The 12,500-nt window shown below is 33.9% G+C and overlaps 1 protein-coding gene across 21 annotated transcripts in view; it reads right to left on the reverse strand.

Annotated features, from left to right (window-relative positions):
• The window catches only part of LOC124951361, a 166,955-nt gene that overhangs the window by 57,916 nt on the left and 96,539 nt on the right, over positions 1–12,500 (reverse strand). The gene's annotated exons all lie outside the window — the stretch shown is intronic.

Here is a 12,500-nt window from a genome sequence, read left to right on the forward strand (position 1 = left end):
TACATATCCTCGATCTGAAATGTTAAAAAACGTTTTATTACCTCTCCCATTTACTTCTCGTTCCTATTTCGGTTTAGAGAAGAGGGATATGATGAAGGGGTGGGATGAGGGGAATTTGGCGGGGGACGAGGATAAAGCAGGAAAAAATGGTTCGACAAAAATTCGTCAACGTCAAAGTGGGGGCTTGAAACATTGGAAAAGTTGATATATCATTCCTTCGCTAGTCACGATCGAATCGATCTTTCGAAATGACGGCTTGTTGGAGATAGGTAAAAATTGTATAGGCCTTCGTGAAAATTATTTTCAAGTAGGCTGGTAAATAAGAAATGTTCCCCTTTAATAACAGGATCAAGAAGATAGGTTGTATAGGAAGAATATAAAGAACACGAAAGTTAAAGAAAGAGAAAGAGAGAGAGAGAGAGAGAGAGAGAGAGGTATACAGATAATATATGTATGTATGTATGAGAAGTAAAGAGAAAACGAGGCAAGTTGTATCTCGTTCTTTTCAAGAAATCATCTTGTCAAAAAAAAAAAAAAAAAAAAAAAAAGAAAAAAAAGATAAAGCACAGCCACGATATTCTTTCGAAAGATCGGTCGGGTATCGATTGAAAATCGAAAAAAAAAAGATCGTTTGTTCCGTTCGAGAGCTGTTTAGAAAGCAAGCACGTCGAAGGAAAGACTTTCATGGAATAGACGAGAATCGATATACGAAGTTTCTGGAGCCGCTTCGGTGAGCGCGAGGAAGAACTTGGTACTTAGCGAAAACTGACCTCCATCGACGTACCATCCCTCTTTTTTAATATTGTATGAGACCACCGTACTTCTTTCGTCTTTTCAAATAAAACTTCGAATTTCTTAGAGGGCAGTAAAACGTTTCGCACTTTGAATACTTTATGAGATAACGATCGATTGTAGAAAAAGTCTATTAATTAAAATCTTATGGATATACAAATGGATAATATAAAAGAAAGAATAAGAAAAAAAAAAAGGAAAAGGTAAGAGATTAATAAAGTTTTTAGTTTATTTTTATCCTTTTCCTTTTATTACGTTGTTCCTCATATAACAATCATATTGATAAGTATATATATATATATATATATATATATACATATTAATAAGTATATATCACGTTGATAAGTATATATATACTTATATGTTCCATAACTTTTACTTGCTCTTTCAACGATCGATTTACTTACTTATCGTGAAAAAAGATGAAGAGATAGAAGTCGAAGATCGATGGAAAGATAAAAGTGGACGAAGAAAAGGAACAATGGGCGAGAACAAAGAAAGGCTCTACTATCGCTTGGTAGAAGGTGACTCTAATCGAGTTATTTAGTTAAGTCAGACTACTTTTAGTTGGGTTACCGTCAGTCCAAAGTCAGAGGTTACTTGTGAGTGTTCGTAAAAGCTAATTGTATTTACCTACAATAAATCTCCTATCCATCGTCTATCCCCCTTCTCATCTTCTCCCTACCCTCTCCTCCCTTTTAGGCGTACCCTCGCCATCTTCCCACATTCCCTTCGTCCTATTCTATTTGATTAGCTGCCAATCCGTTCAGGTTATCCCTTCGGCATTACGTCTGCCTCTGAAGCTTGTACCATTCTACTGACGTCAAACAGTGTCAAACGCACTTACTGGCAATCCCTGATTTATCTGAAAATTTCACGACGCACTTGGTATGATCCGACGAATATACAGGAATAGCTGCACCGTCCACGTTTTATAAAAATTTACGTATGGATTTACGATACGAATGGATTTTCCACTTATGTATTTTGAACGTTTTTTTCTCTCTTTTTTTTTTTTTTTTTTTCATTTTTTCATTTTTCCTTTTTTCCTTTTTCTCTTCTATTGACAAATATTATCGACAATCTCGGAAAATTATTTTCGAAAATATTATTATTTACGAATTAAGTACTTCTCGAAACAAAAGCACGCACGCATATACCACATACACATATTTTTGTTTATTAATGGAGAAAAATCAATGAAATAAATGTACTTAATCTTTTATTTTCTTGGTAAAGAGAGAGAGAGAGAGAGAGAGAGAAAAGAAAAAGAAAAAAGAAAAAGAGAACGAACGTCTTTGTTCTCACATTTTTGTAAGCTGAGAAACGTCAAGAAAGTAGGATATTTTTAAGTGTCCGACGGAAAGATACGAAAGGAAGAAAAGAAAAAAAGAAAAATATCGTTGCCATATGCAAAATGTTTTTACATATATAATATGTAATAATATTTACATTTATATCTCGCTATGGAAATCGCATAATGTCGTTCACTTTTATTAAGATTGAAACGTTTAACTCTTTTAAAACGAGACAAAGCACAGATTTTCTTTCGTTATCGTGATATTAGTCCGTTCAAGTATTAAATATAGGTATTCTCGTTTCTTTAAAATTATTTTTTTTTTTTTTCTTAAATTTTTTCTTCTTCTTTTTTTCCCTTAATTAAAAACAAGACGACTCTTTTCAAGCGGTATTATTTTTTTGTTTATGAATAGATAAAAAAAAAAGATCTCTTTAGTCAATGTTATATAAAATGTAACGAACATCGATTAATGACAATGTTATTTCAATGAAAAGGATACGATTTCACGATTTAAAGATATCTTTAATAGGTGCTTTCTTTAATTTTCTTCGTAAAGTTGGTAAATTTTTTGCGAAATAAAATTAAGAACATAGCGGCAAAATTCTAAGAAGGATTCGCAAGCTCGTTACTTTAACGAACTCCTTTCCACGATGCGGTTCGAATTCCAATCGAGCGACGACTGTAGACTTACCGAAATCAACTTTTCACGTAAAATCGTGTTTGTTCATACTTACGAGAAAATCTCTCTTTCTCTCTCTCTCTCTCTCTCTCTCTCTCTCTCTCTCTTTCTTTTTATATATATATATTTTTTATATATATATATATTTTTTCTTTCTTCCTCCCTCTCTCTCTCTCTCTCTCTCTCTCTCTCTTCTCTTGCCTGAAGTAAAAATAAACTTGAAAAAGTTGTGCACACTTTCTATTTTCTTTTCTTTCTGACTAACTTTTTAATGAAATTTTCAACAATTTGATCTATATACAGTAATAGCAGTGGCAGCGGTGAAAATAAATTAAGATGTCATCTTTTGTGAACTTTCATTTTTACCTTTTTATTTTTTCTCTTTTGTTTTTGTTTCTCTTTTCTCGTTTTTTTTTTCTTCTTCTTCTTCTTCTTCTTCTTTCCTCATTAATGGTCGGGTTGCGATGATGTTGCAGAAAATAATCGTGAGGTTAAAAAATGACGATTTATAAAATATACCCGGTGGTCGTGTATATTTACTTTTAGAATTTTCGAAAGAATCATTTCCATCATCTCTTTTTATTTTTTCTAAAAAAAAAAAAAAAAAAAAAAAACAAAAAAAAAAAAAATAATAATAATAGTCCCACATTCGTTCTTTTGAAATATTTCGACTACTTTGTTTCTTATTCTTCTAACATTTTTCCCGATCATTGCTCGACGTATTCAATTTTTGACGCACTGATATTTCATCAACTACGAAAATACAAAAAAAGATCCTTCAATCCTTTCTACTTTTGTCGTATATAAATAAAGTAAGTAAAAGGAAAGAGAAGAAACGAGAAGGAAGAAGAAAAGGAAAGAATTCGAAATTCGAAATTGATGTATTGTAATGGTTATATACACCTATTCGTACTGATACTCATTGAGTCAAAGAAGTATAATAGAGAAAGACACAGAGAAAGAGAGAGAGAGAGAGAGAGAGAGAGAGAGAGAGAGAGAGAGAAGATGAATTTGTTCTTTATATATATATATATATATATCTGAGTAGTTGCTTTCTATGCAAATTGGAGGATAGGTTTGAGAAAGCGAAAAGAAAACGTCGGCGATATGGTAACGAGTTAGAATGTTATCTCGGACACATTCGAATCTCCTAATTGCATTATTTGCATTGTAGTTCGATATAAGAGCTGGGTGTTATGTGAAAAGCTTCAAATTGTAATATCAAATAGCGAGAGTTAATGAAATACGAGAGAAAGAGAGAGAGAGAGAGAGAGAGAGAGAGAGAGAGAGAGAGAAAGAAAGAGAACGTTCTATAAATAAAAATATAAGAATAAATATTATATAATATTCTATAAACATTAAAACATAATTATGTGAGCGATATTATTTTTTAATTTTTATTTTTCCTTCAAAAGTTAAAATTTTTATATGATCGTATATAAAATATCACGTATTAAATACAATAAATTTATTAATTTCTTTTAATTTATCTACAATTAAATTTATTTATAATTCATTTATAACGTAGATGAAAAACAATAGTTATATATTATTGTTAATAACATATATATATATATATAAATATTTAAAACGTTTATAAATATCATAATATATGTATATGGGGAGAATTTTCTTGATTGATTTGCAATATGTTAAATATAGAATCCTATGGTTCTTCGTGAAAAAGAAATAACTTTCTTTCGATCAAATCGATCAAATTTTTTAGTTTCGGAAAGGGTAGAAAGAGAGAGAGAGAAAGAGAAAGAGAAAGAAAAAGGATCGGGAAGGAAAAGTGTAACGTTGGAAATGTTAGTGACGTGGTCCGCATAAAAGGCACGTTTCTTTGCCCGATCATTCTTTTGTCAGTTATTGGTAACTTTTCTTCGGGATTTCGAAACAGACGGTCTACGGCTGAACGACGAGAAAGAGAGAGAGAGATAGAGAGAGAGAGAGGTGAAGAGAAGGAGAAAGTTAAGGATGGAAATAAAGGAACCGACGAGACGTAGCGAAAATTCAGAGAAAATGTGGAAAGTGAGGAATGGTTTTGGTGTGACTGGATAGGCTGAACGAAAAAGAGAGATAGAGAGAGAGAGAGAGAGAAAGAGAGAGAGAGTATTCCATTGGAATGCTTCTTCATCCTTACTTTCGAGTATCTGTAAATCCATATCTCCTCGCAAAATCTTGCGTATGTGGGAGTAACGTGTCTCGCTCGTTGAGGTGGAAGTGACATACTCGATACAGGCAGAAAGGATTTTACATTTCGATCGCATCGAACAAGAGGAAATAAAATTTCTCACTCCTTTCTCTTTCTCTCTCTCTCTCTCTCTCTCTCTCTCTCTCTCTTTCTCTCTATCTATCTATCTATCTATCTATCTATCTTTATCTTGCTCTATCATGTATAGAAATAGAACGAACATTTGTATATGTAGGACACATAGATCTTTTCACAGATGCGTACGTAAATACGAAACGAATAAAATTTTGAAAAAGTAATAATATAAGAATACGAATGTTTGCATTATTTCGACAATCAAAATAATAGGTTTTCAAGGAAGTTGATAAAGTTAATATACAAAAGGAGACATTCAATCGATTGGCATAAGTAAAAATTGTTTTTATATCTTTTTTTTATTCTTTTCTGTATATTTTTTAATTTCTTTTTTTTTCATGGTTTTTTCTTTGTTTGTTGGTTTTTTGTTTTTTTTTTTTTTTTTTTTTTCTTTACAATGACAAATTTCTTCGCAATGACAGAAAAGGTTTTCGATAAAGAAGAAAGAAATAATTCTTTCGTGTAATGTAAAAATTATAAAAAAGAAAAAGAAAAAAAATAGCGCGTGATAAAGTACGATTTTTTTTCCTTTTTTCCTTCTTCTTTTTTTTCTTTCTTTTTTTATTTTACTTATTTATTTCTTTTTTTTTTTTTTTTTTATTGTTATATCTCAAATGACAAAGGCCACTTTCGTAATTACTCGCTAATACCTCGACTCTCGAGAAATCGATTTTTGTTTCATCGAAAAAGAGATCTTTTCACGAGCTTTCTTTTTTTTTCTCCTCTTTTTTTTTTCTCCTCTTTTTTTTTCTCCTCTCGAAAGCTACAGAGCGTCCCTTCGAACGTAAGTGCTGAAAAACGGTGACGTTCGATTTTTAAGGAAATTCGCGTGACGACGGCCCGTTTTGTTGCTTCATTTTTATCGATAATACTACCCGTGAACTAGTTTGCAACGCGCGAGACAAAAAGTTGACGCGTCGTTTTTACCCCTCGATCAAAAGGTAAAAAAAATGTATATGAAAGAAGAGGAAGAAAAAGAAAGAGAAAAAGAAAAGAAAAGAAAAAAATAAAACAAGAAAAAAGAAAGGAAAAAAAAAAAAGAAAAAGAGAAAAAGAAAAATTAATTAAACATCCGAGCAAAAGTATTCCGCGTTACGTTATCCACGTACGATTTCACTCGAACCATACGATATAATAAACATACGACGATAATTAAGATATATATATATATATTTTTTTTTGACATTGAAATAAACAGAGTTTTACATGGACGCGATCGTTCGATCATCGATCTATTTCGATTTGTTAAAATAAGACGAGTATCGATCGTACGACCTTTCTTTTCCCTCTTTTGGAATTTTTCTTTCTTTTCTCTTTGTTTTTCTTTTCTTTTTTTTTCCTTTTTTTTTTTTTTTTTTTTTTTCCTTTTTTTTTCCTTCTTTTATTTCCTTACGTCGAACGATGCGCGAATGGAGCTCGAAATAGAGCCGCGATCTCGACACCTACCTACGTATTTCCATTAAAGATCCTGTTTATTGTGAAACGGGAATCGACTTGGTAAGTGGGCCATGCACTGCGAAGAAGCAAAAGCAGTTGACAGGGTGTCGATAGCCCTCCAGCCACGAAGGAAATAGAAAGGGGTCGGCAATCGAACTCATAGAATCCCGATAATATCTCCCTTTTAGTGGTTTCAAAGTGGCGCAAAGAGAGAGGAATGGAAGAAGCGATCGAGGAAACGGTGAGTTGAGAGGGAGGATATAGTGGGTGTGATGGGTGGGATAGTTGATATGTTATAGGTGAGATGGTTTAGTTAGGGAGAGTGAGGTTTTGGAGACGAACTCGTTATCATCATAATCAATTCTCATTCAGTTTTGCCTACTGGGATTTCAATTTTTGAAATTGTCATTCCAGCGTGATAGAGAAATCTGATTGGATCGTATTTGTTAAATATCTTAAAATTTTTCTCCATGAAACGTACATACCATAAAACGTGAGTAATTTCTAACTCATGAATTTCGTTATATCGATTAGACTTAGAAATAGAATCACAAAACGTTCCGAAGTTTCTTTGATCTCTTGAGAATATAATTAAGTCTCAATTATTGTCATTCTTCGACATTTACAATGAGCATACCCGTTATTTCCAATTCTGAGAATTTTCAACTGAGATTTTGAAAAAAGCCTCACACTTAGGAAATAAAAACCTAAAGGAGTTATCGTTGTACGTTAATGAAAATAGTATCGCATTTACGGACGACGAATTTGATTTGTACTACTTATTCGGAGAATGTTCAGTGTGTCAGTAGAATATGTACGAGTATGGTTGTACGGCGATCAGAATGGGTTATTGGAATTTCCGATAACAGGATTCAACAGAGCCGTATAATTATCAAAATTCGTCAATATGCAATACTGTATCGCTTACAGACTCGTGCGAGTTATATACCATGATACAGATGGAGAGAAACAGAAAGAGAGAGAGAGAGAGAGAGAGAGAGAGAGAGAGAGAGAAAGAGGTAGCGTATGTGAGAGAGAAAAAGAGAGAGAATAAGAGAGAGATAGAGAGAGATTGACCTATTTGGGCTTATATCGTGACCAATACATAGCACGTATCTGAATTTGATTTGGCCGCAATTATTGTTACGCGGTTATAGGGTAACGATAAGTGTGGACTGATAATTCAGAAATCTGGCAATGCGTCCCATCAGAGGGACACCAAGGTGGATATGTAATATATATGTGCGTGTGTATGCGTGCGAGCATGAGCGCACGTGCGTGGAAATCTATGCGTGAACGTATGTCCGTGTGTGACGTTATGCCATAGTACAGCTCGATAATGAAAATCGATAAGCAAATTTTTTTTTTTCATTTTATTTCTCTGAACCGTGAGATTCTCGTTGAATCCAATACATCCTCCAGCAGGAGCAACAGTAGCGCAAGCATTTCTTCTCTCTCTCTCTCTTTTTCTCTTTCTCTCTTTCAACATATCGCATCATCCATTCACTACCTCATGACACCAACACTATTCCGTATTGGCTGTGTGTAACCGTATTGAACTTTCCGAATGGTCGAATTTCATAATTGAGTTCGTTAATAACCATCGATGCATTGTGCCATGTAGAAATTTTCATCGAGTCTCTACGGAACTACCTTGCATTCAGACGAGTGTAAATATATGAGGAACGAACACGAGAAGATAGTTTTATTAATCCATGATATTGTCTACTTTTCATTCGAGGCTCCCTTGCTCGAGTATATTCGATCTTTTATCTTTCTTTCATTCTTTCTTCCTTTCTCTTTCTCTATCTCTTTCTCTTTTTCTTTTTTTTTCTTTCTTTTTTCTTCTCTTTTCTTTAACGAGAAGATCCTCACCGAGACACTTCTTCATTATTGTATACCCGGATCACGATTGTCTAATGGTTACGCTCAACTAAAGTGTCCTGAGTATCCCTTGTACGGTTTTTCAAAGTTTTTTCTAGTGATCCTAAAGATTTTAATTATCGATAACAAGGAATCTCTAACGAATTCTTTTTCACTAATGACGGTACGTTCTCGTTGATATGAGTGCTCAAGATCAATTCAATGGTATCGATTTTCTTCGACTGTGTTATTCTTTTGCCTTTCTCTCTCCCTCTCTCTCTCTCTCTCTCTCTCTCTCTCTCTCTCTCTCTTTCTCTCCTTTTCATCCTGGTATGTTTTGAACGATGAAATGCCACATTTCGGATGTATCTTTCTCCGTGTCCTGTTTTTTTATTGATCCTGACGCGGTCATGAGTGTGTCATTATTCGTTTCGCTTTGAAAGCTTTTTTACCTTTCAGGAAATAAATCTGTCGCGACTCGTTTCAAAACTTCACCATGTCTCGGCAACAATCATTCCCGAATATTTTTTTTTTTCTTTTTTTTTTTTCTCTCTTCTCCCGTCACCAACGGAGATTAGAATTTGTTCGATGTCATTATTATCTTTAAAAGATATGATTTCATTATTAGGATTTAATAATATTTATCAAGCGTGTAAAGAAGAAGAAGAAGAAGAAGAAGAAGAAGAAGAATATACCGGTGAATTGAAATTGTATGTATACGTTCGCTTACACAGCGAAAAGTGATCTTTGAACTTGGCTCAAGATTAGCCAGTCAAATTTTGGTTGATTCAAGCAGAATTACCTTTTCGCGGTGGTCGTAAACAGGGACGCTACTCTATGAAGAGAACGGATTATAATCCCAAAGGAGTGGATTCCCTTTTCCCGGAGCACTTTCAGACGTTCTGACTAAAGTTAAATATGGTCTCTCCTCTCTCTCTCTCTCTCTCTCTCTCTCTCTCTCTCTATTTCTCTCTTACACACTCTCTTTGTGGATGGTCACAAATCTTCTAGACTCTTGAATCTTTTTCGTATCTCAGTAATACGATGTCGAGAAAAATCTGAAAATCAAAATCTCTCTTCTTCCATCTGGTACGAAATCGTATGGTTTAATACCTGCTCGGAAATATCTATCTGTTATTGCGTCCTTGATGACTTCATTTTTTTCATTTTATTTCCTTCCTTCATCTCTTTCTTTCTCTCTCTCTCTCTCTCTCTCTCTCTCTCTCTCTCTCTCTTTCTCTCTCTATCACCGACAAAATGGATATATTACGTGTAGCAAAAAAAGAGACAGAGAGAGAAAGAGAGAGAGAGAGAGAGAGAGAGAGAGAGAGAACGAAGTAGATTCGTACGGTCTATTAAAATATGGCAAAATGATTCATCAAAGAAATCCGGTAATATCAGTCAAGTTTGGGGTTAAATGTAACGTTAGCGTGAACTACATTTATTTCAAGATTGTTGATGAAAGAACGCACCTGAACTAACAGAAGAAGATGGAGTTGGCGATGCAAGAGATATCGCTTGCTCGTTCGTTGCCTCGAAGCAACTTTTGAAATAACCCAGGAGGAATGTATAAATATGCGAGACAAACACGATAGATACCAAAGTACGAAAGGCAGATTGTATATTGGGCATTGAGGCGATTTCTTGTTTACTGCTCTTTACCGCGAATGTAATTTGTCCTATCAACGAAAATGTTTTCCTTTTAGCAATTTTATTTTGTACATATATATATATATATGTGTGTGTGTGTGTGTGTGTGTGTGTGTGTGTATTGTCTTTCTCTTTCTATTTCTTTCTTGCTGTTACTATTTTGTTAGTGAAAGAAAGAATAAGAGAAAAAGGAAATGAGAACGACAAATTTTCAAGTAAAATACAGATGTATGTTACATTTTATTCCGCCTGTTTTGTTTCGTTCAATTATAATAATAACGATATAAGATAAAATATTTCGATGAGAGACCATTGAAACAAAAATTTACATTCAATACTTTTCTAAGGATCTATCCATTTCATAAATAAAAGAAAAAGTAGAATTGTAGGAAATGTGATCTCTACGGTTGAAGGATTAATATAGATCGAGACATTTTGGCAAGTTGTCTTAATCTTTCTTTATTCAAGTGACTAATAGTACAATAAAGATAAAAGTGATCTTTCTTTTTCTCCTATTTATCCTTTTTCTTCCATCTCTTTTGGGAATATCTCATTGTAACTGAGTCATTAGATAAATAAATTTCCTTAAAGCGTTTAGCTAAGGAATCAAGTTTAAATTGAAGGATCTTCCACCTGTGAATTAGTCCCTTGCGATATTATTAGAATGAGAAATATAGTGAGATTCTGATTAGGAATAATTTATCAATGTAATATATCCGAAAAGAATTAGTAGAGGCAATGTATAATACCGAAAAAAAAAAAGAAAAAAAGAAAAAAAATCCATCTCCCTCATAAAAGAAGAAGAAGAAGAAGAAGAAGAAGAAGAAGAAAAAATTAGAAAAAAAATCAGGAAAAAAAAAAAAGAAGAGGAGTAAGCCAAGTTATTTATTTTCCTTTTGCGCTAGATTGTATTCGCGCTCACCGAACCGTACAAGGATGCTTAAAGTGTTTACAAGCTAGTTGGAAGTTGTATGAAACCGACGATTACCAGACCAGAACGTTATCCTGGTAAGGTGCACAGTTGGTATATTTGTGCGTCTTCTAGGAACGCAATGCGCTAGAGTTATACTCTCTTGAGAAATGGAAACGGATTTCCGTGCATTTCGTTGGTCTCAAGGTTTGTACGGAAGATTCTCGGTTGTTTGTTAACGTAACCACCATCACAATGGTTAACAATTTTGTCGATTAATGAAAATAATGAGAATCATCGGGGATGGGAGGGGGGGGAAGGGGAAGGATTATCCAATGAGAAAATCCAAGAGAATTCATTCATGAGAGGTCCTTTGAAAGATAATAATTAAATATAATTTCTTTCCTTGTTTTCTTTTTCCTTCTTTGCTCTCTCTCTCTCTCTCTCTCTTTTTTTTTGGTTTTTTTTTTCTTTTTTGGTTTTTTTTTTAACTAACGAGGAAATCGATAGCGCTAAGTGAGAGATGAAAAAAAAAAGAGATAGAGAGAGAGAGAGAGAGAGAGAGAGAGCGAGAGAGAGAGAAAAGAACGATAGGAATCATGGTTAGTCATTTGTCTTTTGAAGAGAAGCGATAAGCAACATTACGAAGCGATAAAGATGAACTAGCCAGCGGCATAGGAGAGTGGAAGTTTGATCTAGGATATTTGCGGCTAACGTTATATTTGTTCATCGCCCGTATACCTTCATCATTGAGTGAAACGAATGAACGAACGAACGAACGAGCGATCGACCGCTAACGCTTGCTATATCACACGTCCTCGTTTATTAGTTCGTCGAGTATCGAAATGTGCCGTTGATTTGGAAGACCGAATCTGGCCGTCAGAAAGATCAAATATCTGCCGAGCAAACTTTCGAAATCGTCATGAATAACACAGTGTCGCTGATGAAGTTTGCTTAGAAGTGTCTCGTTAATCCATCTATCTTACCTCAAAGGCACGTTTAACAACTAGACCAATGTATAATATTTTACTTTGAATATTTTTTTACTTTTTAATTCCGATAAATCGATTTTTCATTTGATCGACAATTTATCTCTCTCTCTCTCTCTCTCTCTCACTTCGTTTCATTCACTTTAATCTTTTCTTTTTTCGAAAGTTTGCAATAGGTCTTCTTGATAAAATATTTTTTCAACGTAAGAACGGTTCCATCAAAGATTTCTACGGTTCGTTAATCCGATCAGTCTTTCTTTCTTTCTCTCTCTTTCTCTCTCTCTCTCTCTCTCTCTCTCTCTCTTTCTGTAAGCTTTATTATTCTTACCTTTGCAAATATCGAACGTGAGATTTACATATCACGAGAGAAACAGGTATGATCGTAGAAATTCGATTCGTCTTTGATACCGTCGACTCGGCCGATTACGCGTGACAAATGGAGTTGTAATCTGAATTCTGAGCAATCTTTGCTTATGAATGGAAATGGAAAATCTTTGGTTGAATCTTTACGGAAAAATGTATGAAAAGTATTTTTTGAAAAATGTAGAAAA

Source organism: Vespa velutina, chromosome 8 (genome assembly GCF_912470025.1).
Source record: "Vespa velutina chromosome 8, iVesVel2.1, whole genome shotgun sequence".
NCBI lineage: Eukaryota > Metazoa > Arthropoda > Insecta > Hymenoptera > Vespidae > Vespa > Vespa velutina.